We start from the raw sequence: 15,821 nt of genomic DNA on the forward strand, positions 1-15,821 counted from the left end.
TGGCACCTGTGTCTCTGGCCCTGCTCAGATCCACAGCTCAGCTCTGAGAAATGCTCTATGTAGGGTTCCCAGGTGTACAGTTTTGAACACACAGGCAGTCAGTCCATTATTTTAACTTTCTATTTTCGAAAAAAATTTATAAAGTATTATTGATTCAATAGCACTGTCTTCAGCATGTGATCAGGACGATGGAATGTCCAGTGTGACATAATGGGAAGTGTGCACAGTATTGGTGAAAACATCTGGCAAGACTAGCTCTATGCTAAGCTGGGGCCAAATGTGTCTGAACAAGGGTAATTAAGCACACACAGAGCACAGGAAACTAAGAGCATCCTTGCTCCCTGATTAGCCTGACCACCCTGTTAATGTGGATAGCCTAGACGATTGGACTCTAACCGTTTTTCAAGGGGACTGTCAGTATCAAGGCAATGATTTCAGATTCAACCCTCTACTTTCTGTTGTTGTTGTGAAATAGCCAAGCCAAACACCACAACGAAGTTTTATTAAGGGAAATACAATGGCACTGTGGCAGCAGGCACAGTAACACAGATGGGTCTGGACCCTCGCCTGTTATCAAGGCTTGGTATTGTGGACAGTGGATTGGTGAGGTGGTGGGAAGTGAAGGGGGGGATGTGCAGTGGGGGAGATAGATCTATGGGTGTCAGTGCACTGTGAAGTGTGTGGGGTCTGAGGAGCACTGCAGTTGTGCTGGTGGGAATATGGGGGGAACTGAACAGTTAATGAATATGGGCGGGGGATTATGGGAGGGCACAGGGCATAGCGGTCTGTGGGAGGGCAATAGGCATAGTAATTTGTGGGGGTCTCTGGGTGCTGTGGCATTGGGTCTAGGGGGCTAGAGGGGTGCTAGGCAGGGTAGCACAGTGCGGCATGGGCCTGCCCACAATAAGAAGAAGCATGATGGCATCAGCTCAGTGCCAGGAGGGCTACTGTATGTCAGTTTGTAAGCAGTGCCCTTGTACGAGGCTGGGTGGAACAGGGCTGGACCTGCGGTGATATAATAATAAAAATTAGCAGTAGGGGTATATTACCGACCACCTGACCAGGACAGCGATACTGACATAGAAATGCTGAGGGAGATTAGAGAGGCTACCAAAATAAAGAACTCTATAATAATGGGTGATTCTAATTACCCCCATATTGACTGGATACATGTCACCTCAGGAAGAGAAGTGGAGATCAAATTTCTCAATGGCTTAAATGACTGCTTCTTGGAGCAGGTGGTGCAGGAACCCACAAGGGGAGAGGCAATTCTCGATTTAGTCCTGCGTGGAGTGCAGGATCAGGTCCAGGATATAACCGTTACAGGACCGCTTGGGAATAGTGACCATAATATAATAACATTCAACATTCCTGTGGTGGGAAGAACACCTCAGCAGTCCAGCACCCTGGCATTTAATTTCAAAAAGGGGAATTATGCAAAAATGAGGAGGTTAGTTAAACAGAAATTAAAAGGCACAGTGACTAGAGCCAAATCCCTGAAAGCTGCATGGAAACTTTTTAAAGACACCATAATAGAGGCTCAACTTAAATGTCTACCCCAAATTAAAAAACATAGTAAGAGACCTAAAAAAGAGTCACCATGGCTTAACCACCATGTAAAAGAAGCAGTGAGGGACAAAAAGGTATCTTTTAAAAAGTGGCAGTCCAATCCCAGTGAGATAAATAGAAAGGAACAGAAACACTGTCAAATCAAGTGTAAACATGTAATAAGAAAAGCAAAAAAAGATTTTGAGGAACACCTAGCCAAAAACTCAAAAAGAAATAACAAAATGTTTTTTAAGTACATTAGAAGCAGGAAGCCTGCTAAAAAGCCTGTGGGTCCCCTAGATGATCAAGCTATAAAAGGAGCAATCAAGGATGATAAAGCCATTGCGGAGAAACTAAATGATTTCTTTGCTTCAGTCTTCACGGCTGAGGACATTGGGGAGATTCCTGAATCTGCACCGTCCTTTGTGGGTGATGAATCTAAGGAACTGTCCCGGATTGAAGTGTTATTAGAGGAGGTTTTGGAACAAATAGAAAAACTTAATGTTAACAAATCTCCGGGACCGGATGGCATTCATCCAAGGGTTCTAAAAGAACTTAAATGGGAAATTGCTGAGCTATGATCTGTGGTTTGTAACCTATCCTTTAAATCGGCTACCGTACCTAATGACTGGAAGGTAGCCAACGTGACACCAATATTTAAAAAGGGCTCTAGAGGCAATCCTGGCAATTACAGACCGGTAAGTCTAACTTCAGTACCAGACAAACTAGTCGAAACAATAGTAAAGAATAAAATTGTGAAGCATGCAGAAGAACATAATTTGTTGGACAAAAGTCAACATGGTTTCTGTAAAGGGAAATCCTGTCTTACTAATCTATCAGAGTTCTTTGAAGGGGTTAACAAACATGCGGACAAGGGGATCCAGTAGATATAGTATACTTGGATTATAGTATACTTGGGTAAATTACATGGCCATGGGATAAGAGGGAAGGTCCTTTCTTGGATTGAGAACTGGTTAAAAGACAGGAAACAAAGACAGGTAGGAATAAATGGTAAATTTTCAGATTGGAGAGGGGTAACTAATGGTGTATCCCAAGGGTCAGTCCTGGGACCAATCCTTTTCAATTTATTCATAAATGATCTGGAGAAAGGGGTAAGCAGTGAGGTAGTAAAGTTTGCAGATGATACCAAACTGTTTAGGATAGTCAAGTCAGAAGCAGACTGTGAGGGACTCCAAGAAGATCAAAAAGGCAAATAGGATGCTAGGAATTATTAGGAAAGGGATTAAAAAATAAGACCCAGAATATCTTACTGCCCCTGTATAAAACTATGGTACGCCCACATCTTGAATACTGTGTACAGATGTGGTCTCCTCACCTCAAAAAAGATAGTTTGGCCTTGGAAAGGGTTCAGAAAAGGGCAACTAAAATGATTAGGGGTTTGGAACGAGTCACCCCCCACCCCCTACTGCCTTCCCCCCCCCCGCCTGTAGCTGCGCTAGGCGACAACTGAAGTTCACAGGGCGCCCGATGCGGCTGCTGCCAGCCTGGACAGCGGAGTCCCGGCCACAGGCGGAGGAAGCGGCGCGGGAGGGGGAAGCGCGCAAGCCGGCTTGGAGGCGCCACCGCCGCGCTCCGCACACGCCCAGCCAGGCCTGGGCATGAAGCAGCCGAGCATCTTCGGAGCGGCAGGCGGCGGGGAGAGGCGACCGGGCCGGGGCTGGCATATAGGCAGGTGCAGCGCGCTACGCTAGCCGCAGCCGGTGTCCTAGGGGGCGCTGTGGCGGGCAGCCCGGCCGGGAGGCGGGGTGTAGCGAGCAAAACACTAACTTCTCAGAATTTGCTACTTTGGGTGCACTGAGCATGCGCACCCGAACTGAGCAAACTCAGTGTCCCTCGCTGTAGCCGCTGCCCTCTCTCTGCCCTCACTGCCTCCTCAGATTTGCTTCCTCCTCTTCGGAGGTGTTTAAAATGATGAAGGGGGGCAAATTGCAGGGGGGGTAGTGTCTGGTTCTGAGCATGGGGCAGAAATTTACCGGCTGGAGGCATCAATCTTCTTTTTTTAGCTGCAGAAGAGGGGCAAAATTTGAAAAATCGGGGGGGTGGGGGGTGATAGCCTTGGTTAACCCCGGGCTGGGGGACACTGCCAGACCCTGTGCACGGAGAAAACCCCCGTTTAGGGAGGGGGAGAGGTGGGAACAGTCATCCAGCAGGACAAGCCACCTGATGTCCTTGAAAATATCAGTTTTCCAGGGGCAAAGTCTTTTTTTTTCTTTATTTTCCCTGGACGCTGCCTGTCAGCCCCCGAGCAGGGGGCGGGCTCCTGGGCTTGAGTTCTTAAAGGCACAGGCCTCCCAATTCCTAGACGGTCAATGCTTAGACACCACCGTTCCTCTGTATGTGTACAAGTGTGAAATAGTCTACATACAGTTCCTGTCTCAAACTCTGCCTCTCACTTTTTTAGTATTTAATAGTTTTCTCTTTGTTTCTCTATCAGAAGTCACTGCATCTCCTTTCTCTTGTGTACTATGCTGATATGCTAAAGTCCCTCCCATCCACACCCTCACCTGTACTGCAATCCCCTGACCCATGGCAGATCCCACACCTGTCCCCCAAACTCCCCCTAGCAAGCACCCCTCATGTACCCAAACTCCGTCCCAGATCCTCATCACCAAACATGGGCAAGTATCGGAGGGGTAGCTGTGTTAGTCTGAATATGAAGAATCGTTGAGGAGTCCTGTGGCACTATCTTCAGTTCGTCTATAAGGTGCCACAGGACTCCTCGCCAACATGGCCAAGTGAAATTTTAGTGATTCCTCCCGTAGTCAATGGGGACATGGGTCAGAGAACTCAGAGCAGGGGGCTCCAACATTTTGAAAGTGCAATCCAATATGTACCTTATATATGTACCCTTTTCCCGCTTCCTTCTTACCCCTTCTCCAAGTCCCAGATCCTGCTCCCTCTATCCTCCCTCTCTTGCCCATCCTCAGTCTCTTTCATCAGCCTGGGACAGACGGTTGGGTGCACATGCTCTGGTCTTTGCTTAAGGGATCTGGAGTGTGAGAAGGGCTCTGATCAGCTCTTGGAGCATGCATTTACTGTGGTGTTCTAGGTGCAGGCTTTGGCAGGGTATTTGGATGCATGGGTGCTCAAAGCAATGATAAGGGCTTGGATACAGGACTGGGTTCATGCCAGGGGTAGGAGTTAGTGATGTATGCTCCATTTTGTCACTGCTGGTGACTCCTAGATGGTGGTGGAGTGTGCCTAAGGCAGGCTCACCCATGGCCTTGCCCTGTAACACTACCTAAAGCAGCAAGAAAACTCCATCCCTGGTCCTGTGGTGAAAGGATACAGAATGGTATATGTTGAACCCTGCCATCAGCACCCCTCTTTTTCCTCCCCTGCCGTGAACACAAAGCAGCAGACTCCCAGGCGTGGTATCAGCTGCAAGGCAAAGTGCAGGACATCCACAGCAGTGGGGGGAGGGGCATGTAAGTGCTGGCACTTGATATCCTCTTGCCCACACCAGTCAGGACCACCTGACAGAGGATCCAAGATCTAAAAGTATATCCCTATCTACTGGTTGGTGACCACTGCCTTATAGCGACTATCTGTCCAGGGTCAATGTGTCATGACACTGAGCTGATGCCATCATGCTTCTTCTTATTGTGGGCAGGCCCTTGCCGCACTGTGCTACCCTGCCTAGCACCCCTCTAACTCCCTAGACCCAATGCCACAGCACCCAGAGACCCCCACAAATTACTATGCCTATTGCCCTCCCACAGACCGCTATGCCCTGTGCCCCCCCATAATTCCCCGCCAATATTCATTAACTGTTCAGTTCCCCCCATATTCCCACCAACACAACTGCAGTGCTCCTCAGACCCCCCCCACGCTTCACAGTGCACTGACACCCATAGATCTATCTCCCCCACTGCACATCCCCCCTTCACCTGCCACCACCTCACCAGTCCACTGTCCACAATACCAAGCCTTGATAACAGGCGAGGGTCCAGACCCATCATCCCAGGGATGAGTCATCCCTGGGAACTAGACGCAGATTAGAATCATTTCTAAGGAACAGTGAAACTGGAGATGAGTCATAGGGGTGGAGCTTGAACCGTCTGGACCCAGTTTCATTCAGGGGGACACTGGGCAGTGGTCCTAGTGTATTGAGATTCCCCCAGGCAAGAGTCCAGCTGCATCATGAGAGGATTTTTCCAGTGCTAGAGCACATGTCAGAGCCACATCATGTCCGCACTACAGCCAGTTCCTGAGATGGGGCCTGTGACTTGTGATGAACAGAAATAACTTCCCTTGCATACCTCATACACTGTGATATCCCACCGTGTGCCTTCTAGTGCATTTATTTTCCTTTTAGCTTTTCACAGTTCTAAGAAAAATTAAAAAATTTAGCAGTGTCTAGCTTGGCACTATTTGGCACCAAATCATCCCCTCTTTCAGAAAATCTTGACCCTTTTTCTTATCTGTCCTTGAGTATTTGCACAAGAACACTGACCTTGTCTCTGGGAAAATTAAGTGTGAAGAAGTACTTAGAAATAACTTTGTAGTGTAGACGTACCCTAACTAAGAAACGTTAATTCGAATGAACTCTGAGAGGCGCTACACACGCGATTATCTAGTTCTAACTTAATTCCAACTAGCGTAGCGCTTAATTCGAACTAGGTAAACCTCATTCTACGAGGACTAACGCCTACTTTGAATTAACTAGTTTGAATTAATGGCTGTGTAGCCACTTAATTGTAACTAGTGGGAGGCTAGCCCACCACAGCTTGCCCTGTTGGCCATTATGTGCACCACCAGGAAAACTATTCTGCCCCCCCCCCCTCCCGGCCACGGATCCCTTACAGGTGCATGGGCTGTCTACGGTGCCCTTGCAAGGTGCAAGCCTGCCAGCACCCAGCCAGCAGACCCTTCACCTGGCATGGCTCAAGCCAGCCACCCGCTGCCAACCAGCCCTTCGCCTCTTCCTGTGATCAGGCTGGTAGCTCCCGTGAGCCTGCCCAGGTCCGCAAGAGGCGGGTACCTGCCTGGTCTATTGCAGACATCGTGTACCTCATCCACGACCTCAACACTAGGCACAGGAAAGTGGCCGTCTAGGGCAGGATAGCTGCCAGCCTGGCCACCCCGGAGATGGTTTGCATGAAAATCTGTGTGGTCCACTGAGACCCCCAGACCCTCATCCCTGAGCTTAGAATGGCCGTACTGGGACAGACCAAAGGTCCATCTAGTCCAGTAGCCTGTCTGCCGACAGCAGCCAACAGTAGCTACCCTGGAGGGGATGGACTGAAGACAATGACCAAGCCATTTGTCTCGTGCCATCCATCTCCAGCCTTCCACAAATTTAGGGCAGGGACACCGCTCCTACCCCCTGACTAATACCACTCCATGTACCCAACCTCCATGAATTGATCTACCTTCTCTTTAAACTCTGTTATAGTTCTAGCCTTCACAGTCTCCAGCAGCAATGAGTTCCACATTTTGACTATTTGATTTGTGGAGAAGTACTTTTTGTGGACTTGATAGTTCGAATTAGCAAAACGCTACTTAGAACTAGTTTTTAAGTCTAAATGTGCTAGTTCTAATTAGCCTACTTAGAATTAACTAATTTGAACTAAGTTTGTTCAAATTACCTCTTTAGTGTAGACGTAACCTCTGATACTTTCACTAACCCACTTCTCCTGTGTAGTTCATAATCAAGGAATTTTCCCCACTGTTGACTGTACATGAGAACATTAAGATCAAGTACATTACAAGCCTGATTCACAAGGCCTTTCAACAGAGATAATGTAGCCCACGAAATGTGCTGACAGCAGAGTCAGGAAAGCGGAATTCCCTGAGTGTCACCATCAGCGAGTAGGATATGCAGACACCACTGGTCAGAATGGGCAGCGCAAGAGATGTTCACTGCACTTTACTGGACTCCCTGAGAAAGTGCCATTTCACTCCATATGCAGAGGACAGGGCTCACCGCTAATGGTCTTTGACAATGCAAAGTGTTTCAAACACAGGCAATCGGTGTTACGCATCACCTCCGTGATTCTTAGGCAATAATAGTAATAATAATATTAATCTTTTTTAATAATAATAATTTATTTTTTTTTCCAGCCATGGAGACAGCCTCATTTATATTCAGACACCATTCTCAGGCTACAGGTACATTGAAACAAAAAACAGAAAAAAGGCTGTGAAGACACACCTACAATGCCTCAGACAATGTTGATAATAATACTATATCAACCCAGCCTGGAGGGTGACAGAGGCAAATCTCATTAGCATACCCAATGTATACCAGCTTTTCCAAATGGTCAACAGAAACCAGACAAGCCATTTCTACTGTTGAATTTCTGATCAATCATATCACGAAGCCAGTCCTGAGAACATCCTCAGTCTTCATTATCTTACCAATGATAGTAATGATCCTATTCACATTCAAAACAATGAAGGTGCCTACCTGCTTTGTGAGCTCCCTCAAGGGAAAACATACACATTCATGGGTGATCACTCCCTTTGGTCACACCTCTGTTTATGTTACAATTATTTTCAAATCACCAGTCTTTCTAAGCCTTGGTGAAACTGTTCTTCATTGTGGGTTTTACTCTGGACAAGCGACATTGAGAGAGCAACACAATCTCTTTTCTGAACATTTTGTGGCTTATGCTGTGCTTTCCTTCAACCATCTGGACACAGAGAAACCTTCACCATCTGTGAACCCTGATCACTCTCCAGTTCCAAGGAGTGGTGAGTTCCCTCTCTCTCTCTCTCTCTCTCTCTCTCTTTCTCATTCCCCCACCTCAAACTACCTCTATAAGCATAGAAATGTAGCCCTGTTAGTCTGTGGTAGCTGAAGCAACATGCAGGACAATGTAGCACTTTAAAGACTAACAAGATGGTTTATTAGATGATGAGCTTTCGTGGTCCAGACCCAGTTCCTCAGATCAAATAGTGGAAGCAAATAGTCACAACCATATATACCAAAGGATACAATTAAAAAAAATAAACAAATATGAAAAGGACAAATCACATTGCAGAACAGGAGGGTGATGCAGGGGGCTATTTTATTTTTGGAGAAGTACTTTTTGTGGACTTGCTAGTTCTAATTAGCAAAATTAGGAGGGGGGGGGGGAAGGAGGGAAGGTAAGTGTCTGTGAATTGATGATAGTAGAGGTAGGGAGAGTGGGATGTTCTGCAATGTGATTTGTCCTTTTCATATTTTTTCATTTTTTTTAATTGTATCCTTTGGTATATATGGTTTTGACTACTTTCTTCCACTATTTGATCTGAGGAACTTGGTCTGGCCCACGAAAGCTCATCATCTAAGAAACCATCTTGTTAGTTTTTAAAGTGCTACATTGTCCTGCATTTTGCTTCAGCTACCTCTATAAGCTTAGTGAGTGCCGTGTGTTAGTGATGTTACACACAGACTGCAGAGTGCATGCAGACATGATGTGTCACACTGAGAGTGATGAGTGCCCAATACTCTGAGCTGTTGTGTGTTACTGTGTTGCAGTGTCTGTGTGTGTTTCCAAGTTTGGAATATAACAACCCTGAGTAACTTAGTTCCTGCAGTGGTGAATTACAGTGTGGTGTTGCATTTTCTACATTGAAAAAAATGCTCCCTATGAGTCCATAAGTAACTACAAGCAGGACAATGATAGAATTGCTAAGCTCACCCCAGTACTATATCTGTAACAGGGACCAATTTTGTGCAGAACCTCACATCCATTACAGTGATATAAAATTTTCTCCATAATCTAATTACAATATAGTATTTTTTATAATTAACATTTTATTTAACAGATTCTTTAAATGCAGTACTGAGTATCAAGTCATACTCATATTTATATGTTCTACTAATTTTTTTTTATTCACTTCCATAATACTTTTTCTACAGTATCTGTTCAACATATATTTTCAACACACAAAAACTTTCCTTTACTACACACATCATTATGGAAGGTATGTTTACTTGTCCAATATTCAAACAAAACTTTTTTATTGTTGATTCATCTGCTTTATGAGCCATGGGTTTTAAGGGGTAGGATGCAGCCCTTTTTTTTGGGGTAGCTTCTGGGGCAATGGGAGGAGACATGGAAAAACAGGGCAGAAAGTTGAAGATTATAATGCATGCATTGATAACAGGGAGCATATTGTATTCCTAATGTATTTGCAAATACTGTTCTTATTATTACTCAGAATTTATTAGCTTTAAGTACATTTCTTTTTGGGGTGGACGGTCCCTTTTCTATCTGTCAAGTCATGTTTTCTATTATTTGTCAAGCAATGACTATAACCAAGGTTCTAGGTAATATCACTCTCAAAAAACATTATATTATCATTGATTTATTACATCATTTTTTGATTACACAGTAATTGTTGAGACTTATGCATGGTCCTTAACTTAATTTATGTCTGTGTTGTCACTGGCTTGACAATCAGGCCATGTTAATATTGTTTGACCTTGCATAGATGTATGCAATATTAATCTCATATTTTCTAATTGCACTGACTGTTATATGGATTGATTTTCACATTTTCAATTCACTAACTATTTCCTGTTTTCAACTATTCTCAGGTAAATGTTTTGAGGAGAAAATAAAAAATGTTGTGGCATACATAACAAGTAACACATATCCGGAAGGAATGAATAAGGCTGGACGATTTAACCTTCGAAGATTTGTTAGTAGATTCTCAATGGAAGGCAAGGAATCCTTTTTTCAGCATTACCTTCACTCACAGTTCATTTAAAAATTAGATTGCTATCTATTCATACCAGGAAAATAATGGTCAGTTACCTTATAAAGTAGTTAGAATTATTATTTTTAGAAAATTGAAGTCATCTCTGTTCTTCATGTCTTATCAATATTATCCTTTAGTATGAAAAGCAACAGCAACAGTCACTATCTGCTCATTGAGTACAGAAGCTGTGTGTCATGCATAATGCCAAGGAGCAAACAGGAAATGGGATACAGGGGAAAATGCTTAGAAGAGATGTAACACTGTTTGTTGCAGCAGGCAATCACCTTACTGATCCTCTGTGCTCCATGTTCTATATTCAACAGATGGGACATTGTACCATTCAGCCAAAGGAAGAAAGGTTAAAGTTGTGCATACCATGATAGAAGCACGGACACTTTTTGAAAATTATCATGCGAGTTTAATGGGTGGACATGAAGGAATATTCAAAACTCGGAATAAAATTACTTCAAAATACTATTGGCCAGGGATGACGAGAGACATTGTCGATTGGGTAGGTAAAGAAATGACAGTAATTAAGGAAGTAATTAAGGACTTTTGAAATACTATTTCATGATTTATTAAATTAAGAAAATATATATTTGCCATGGAAAGGTGAACTCTGTTCCCTTGAAGTACTAATGATCTCAGGAGAAAGTAATGTGATCGTGTTCTTCAATCCAAACTAGGTTGCACGATGTCCAATTTGCCAGAAACATGGAAAGAAATTACATGTGGATAACACCATGAGAAGCATAACGGTTCGTTTTTTGTAATCACACACAGTATTTACCAATTTTGACAAAGCTAGGTCAGTAATTCACTGTGTCCCACATTTAAGCCATGTTGCCATAAAGTTCATTGAGAAAAGGATCACAGCCTCCGGTGCCAGTGACATCATTAGCCATCATTTGAGATGAGGAGAGGCAACCCTCCATTGCACAGTGTGTGTTGTTTCCCAGTGTCAGTAAATAATACTGAAGGGTAGGCATGAGGCTGGGTAATCCCTACCTTCCGAGATCTATTCAATACACAGTAATACTAGTAGCTATGGTTGCTATATTTCATTCCTTACTTAGTAATAGCTTTTAAAAATCGCTGTCCTCATTCCTGTTATGTTGAAACCACAGGACGTTCTGTATATTTCAAAAAAATTTTATCTATAATTGATACCATATAGTGCCAACACTGTGAATTCATACTCTTATTTTTAATCCTGATTTATAGGCTCTTCGTGTCTGGGACTTATTGGGAATGGATTTAATGGGACCATTACCCGAAACAAAGAATGGCAACCGGTATATAATGACGGTCATAGATTATGTTTCAAAATTTGTGGTGGCGTTTCCACTTAAAAATAAGTCAGCACTTGAGGTGGCTGAGAAAATGTACATCATGTTCTGTATGCGTGGATTCCCACAGCGCATACTGACGGAGCGTGGTCCCGAATTCTGTAATAAGGTAAGAATTTTTTTAAAATGTATTCAACCTAGAGAATAGGAATCTTCCACCTGTCAGTGAACGTTGTTTTCTGGGCACTTCTGATTTTTGTCCAAAGAAAGGCACGGTGTTCTCGACCACTGATCCAGAACAATCTACATACTTTTTTAAATAATCTTAACTTAGTCACTGAGACAGGTGGTCTAAAACTTTTCAATGTTTTCTTCCGATCGGACAGTGTAATAAAATTATGATGTTTCCAATACTAGTATTAAAAGAACGAATATTAACATTAAACATTATACATAACACTTAGGGGAAATAGGCCCTAATGACAGTCCTCTAGGACAATGCTATATGTAAGTTCATGATCTGTTTTCTTTTTTTACAGTTTAATATGTTTCTATGCAAAAAATTCAACATAGAACGTAGCTTCTCCAGCCCGTACCATCCACAAACCAATGGCTTGGTTGAAAATGCTAATAAAAAAATAAAAACGTAAGTGAATGGGTGACAGTATCACAGCAATAATGGCAAGTGTAATCTGCTGTGTCCGAATAGGCTAGTTATTCTTAGTTTCAGTCTACAATAAACGTGTGCTTTAAAAAACACACATAAAATCTCTATGATCATTTCTTACAGAGCATTACAGAAGACGGTGGATGAAAACGGTACCAATTGGGATGAAATAATTTATCCACTTTTGTTTGCAATGCGAACAAAACAACACTCAAGCACAAAACTTACCCCATTTCGACTAATGTTTGCAGATGACCCCATACATCAAGAAGAAGTCGCAGAAAATTACATATTAAGTGTCTGTTATCACCTGCTGCTTACAAGTACATTTTTATTTCAGTATTAATACAGGGAACAAAGATAACTCCTTCTCTATTCTTTTTCTAAGATCCCAGATTTAAATACAATCACTGAAGAATTCCTCCAGAAGTATGACATAGAAAAGACATTGCGACATGAGGCAGACATTGAAATGGCATTAAGGAACATCGCAGAAGCCCAAGAAAAGCAACAGAGACAGTATTCAAAAAGGAACAGGTCAAAATACGGTGACATAAAATTTGATATTGGTAACTCAGTGCTATTACTGAATGCTAGGAAGAGAACAAGAAAAGGCGGAGTACTAGAACAGACATATCGTGGACCATACAAAATTACTAGTATTGAGGGTAAGACAGTAAAATTAGAAACCGTTTCAGGAAAAATGTTAGCGACAAAGTACAGCATTGCACATTTAAAACCGTTTAAAGAGCCACTACAATTTCCTCCCAATATTACAACAGAGGAAAGAATAGTAAATGAAATGACAGTGGGTAACAATGGCATCACAAATCACATTGAAAAAATTCAAACATTGGATGGTCCTGAATCACAGAATTCTCAGGATCAACCATTGAACTTTATAATAAAGACATCAGCAGAAGAAGAGGAGATAGTCGAGGAGCTTATCGCAAATGATAAAATGCAGGAGGAATATGATTTCTGTGCCATGATGATGGAGGATGTGGAAGACAAAGAATGGTTTCAGAAAGGTACTTTTACAACTAAATCTGAATTTGTGACCCATGGACCAGGAGCAAAAGGCTCCTGCCCAAGGCAAAACACCAGCATCCCCTGAGTCCGTTAGCAAGGAGGTAGCAAATTGAGAGATTTTTTCTACCAAAAAACACAGTTCCTCTGAATTTGTGACCCCACGCACCAGTTCCTCTGAATTTGTGACCCATGGACCAGGAGCAAAAGGCTCCCGCCCAAGGCAAAACACCAGCATCACCTGAGTCCGTTAGCAAGGAGGTAGCAAATTGAGAGATTTTGCTACCAAAAAACACAGTTCCTCTGAATTTGTGACCCATGGACCAGGAGCCCAAGGCAAATCACCAGCATCCCCTGAGTCCGTTAGACAGGAGGTAGCAAATTGAGAGATTTTTCTACCAAAAAACACAGTTCTTCTGAATTTGTGACCCATGGACCAGGAGCCCAAGGCAAATCACCAGCATCCCCTGAGTCCGTTAGACAGGAGGTAGCAAATTGAGAGATTTTTCTACCAAAAAACACAGTTCCTCTGAATTTGTGACCCACGGACCAGTTCCTCTGAATTTGTGACCCATGGACCAGGAGCAAAAGGCTCCCGCCCAAGGCAAAACACCAGCATCCCCTGAGTCCGTTAGACAGGAGGTAGCAAATTGAGAGATTTTTCTACCAAAAAACACAGTTCCTCTGAATTTGTGACCCACGCACCAGTTCCTCTGAATTTGTGACCCATGGACCAGGAGCAAAAGGCTCCTGCCCAAGGCAAAACACCAGCATCCCCTGAGTCCGTTAGACAGGAGGTAGCAAATTGAGAGATTTTTCTACCAAAAAACACAGTTCCTCTGAATTTGTGACCCACGGACCAGTTCCTCTGAATTTGTGACCCATGGTCCAGGAGCAAAAGGCTCCTGCCCAAGGCAAAACACCAGCATCCCCTGAGTCCCTTAGCAAGGAGGTAGCAAATTGAGAGATTTTTCTACCAAAAAACACAGTCCCTCTGAATTTGTGACCCCTGAGTCCGTTAGACAGGAGGTAGCAAATTGAGAGATTTTTCGACCAAAAAACACAGTCCCTCTGAATTTGCAACCAGCCAGCAAAGGTAGCAATTCCTGAGCAGTTATACGGAATGTCATGTTTGTTTGACAGAAACTGTGACCGTCACAAAAACGGAGCGGTTTCACTTTTTGCCTATACACCGGCCCTGCCTCTGGGTGTTGCAAAGGAAGCTTAGCAGTACAGGAAATTTGCCCATTAGTTTAAATTAGGATACTACAGAGCATAATTACTTATTGAAAGTATCTTGCCCCTCATATAGTCTGTCAGGACATGAGTGTGTACTTTCTCATGCTTCAAACATTTACCTTAATATTGGATTTTAGAGTGATGGAGGCAAGTTACCGCAAGTAAAACTTGGGTACCAATCTCCTAATACCTCATTTTTCACTGCTTAGTAATTCCATTCACAGTGAATACAAAACTGTTCTTTGTCACTTTCATCTTCATTTTGTGATACAGAATCATAGTACTAGAATGTTCTAGAGCAGTTAGGGCACGGTGCCGAATGTTTTTGTGGGCCTTACTGGGGAATGACTATAAAAAACAGAAAATCAGTGCAGAAGTTGTCTTGGCTATGTCTTTGGCTACATCTAGACTACAGAGTTTTGTTGGAAAAAGATACACAAATTGTGAACAACATTTTTTTCCGGAAGAGGCTTTTCGGAAATTTGGCCCATCTACATGGGGCCAAATTTTGGAAAAACCTCCTCTTTCAGAACATCCCTTATTCCTCTAACCGAGAGGAATACAGGGATGCCAAAAGAATGCACCTGCTTTTTCAGAAACTGTTCCGAAAAAGTGGATGTGTTTCCTGGATGCAGCAGAGTTTTTCCGGGATACTATCCTGGAAAAACTCTGCAGTCTAGACATAGCCTTTGACACAGCATGAGCTGGAGTGAGGCAGGGGCTGGAGGCAAGGCAAAGTAGGGTGGGAGACAGTATCAGTCTCTGGAGTGAGGCCCAGGTTAAGCACAACAGGGCTGAGGAAAGGACAAATAGGCTTCCACCCCAACGCTAATACCTACCTTCCTCGCCATCCTAGTCTCGTTGTCACTTAGCTACCCCTCTTTCAGCAGCACTTTCCTATCCTCAGGAGGGTGAGTAGGGGATACAGTAGATTACCTGCAGGAACTCTGTGCCTTCCTTTTCAGGCCTCTCTGTGGCTTCAGGCTTCCTTCCTTCCAGGGAGACAGAAGCATGGATCCTCATGTCTGTCACTTGGGCAGGCTGCCTGGAAGACTGGGGTCAAAGCGACTCAGAACTCCATTACTCCAAGCTCTCTGCCTGTAAGCTGATGAGGTGGCAAGGGGCAGGGGCAAATGTGGAGAGAGAAACTCTCATCCCACAAGCTGAGAAAGGAGTGAACTTCTTGTGAATGTGGGGAGGGGAGAAGAGAAGCCCTGGATCAGTTAGCCAAAAGCACAAAAAAGGGTGACGGCACGTTGGGGGTCCCCCGTCTCCTGCACCCCGAAATGGCACCAACAGTCTGCACCAGCCGGCGGACTAGAGGAAGTTTA

Source organism: Pelodiscus sinensis, unplaced genomic scaffold (assembly GCF_049634645.1).
Source record: "Pelodiscus sinensis isolate JC-2024 unplaced genomic scaffold, ASM4963464v1 ctg51, whole genome shotgun sequence".
NCBI classification, from domain to species: domain Eukaryota; kingdom Metazoa; phylum Chordata; order Testudines; family Trionychidae; genus Pelodiscus; species Pelodiscus sinensis.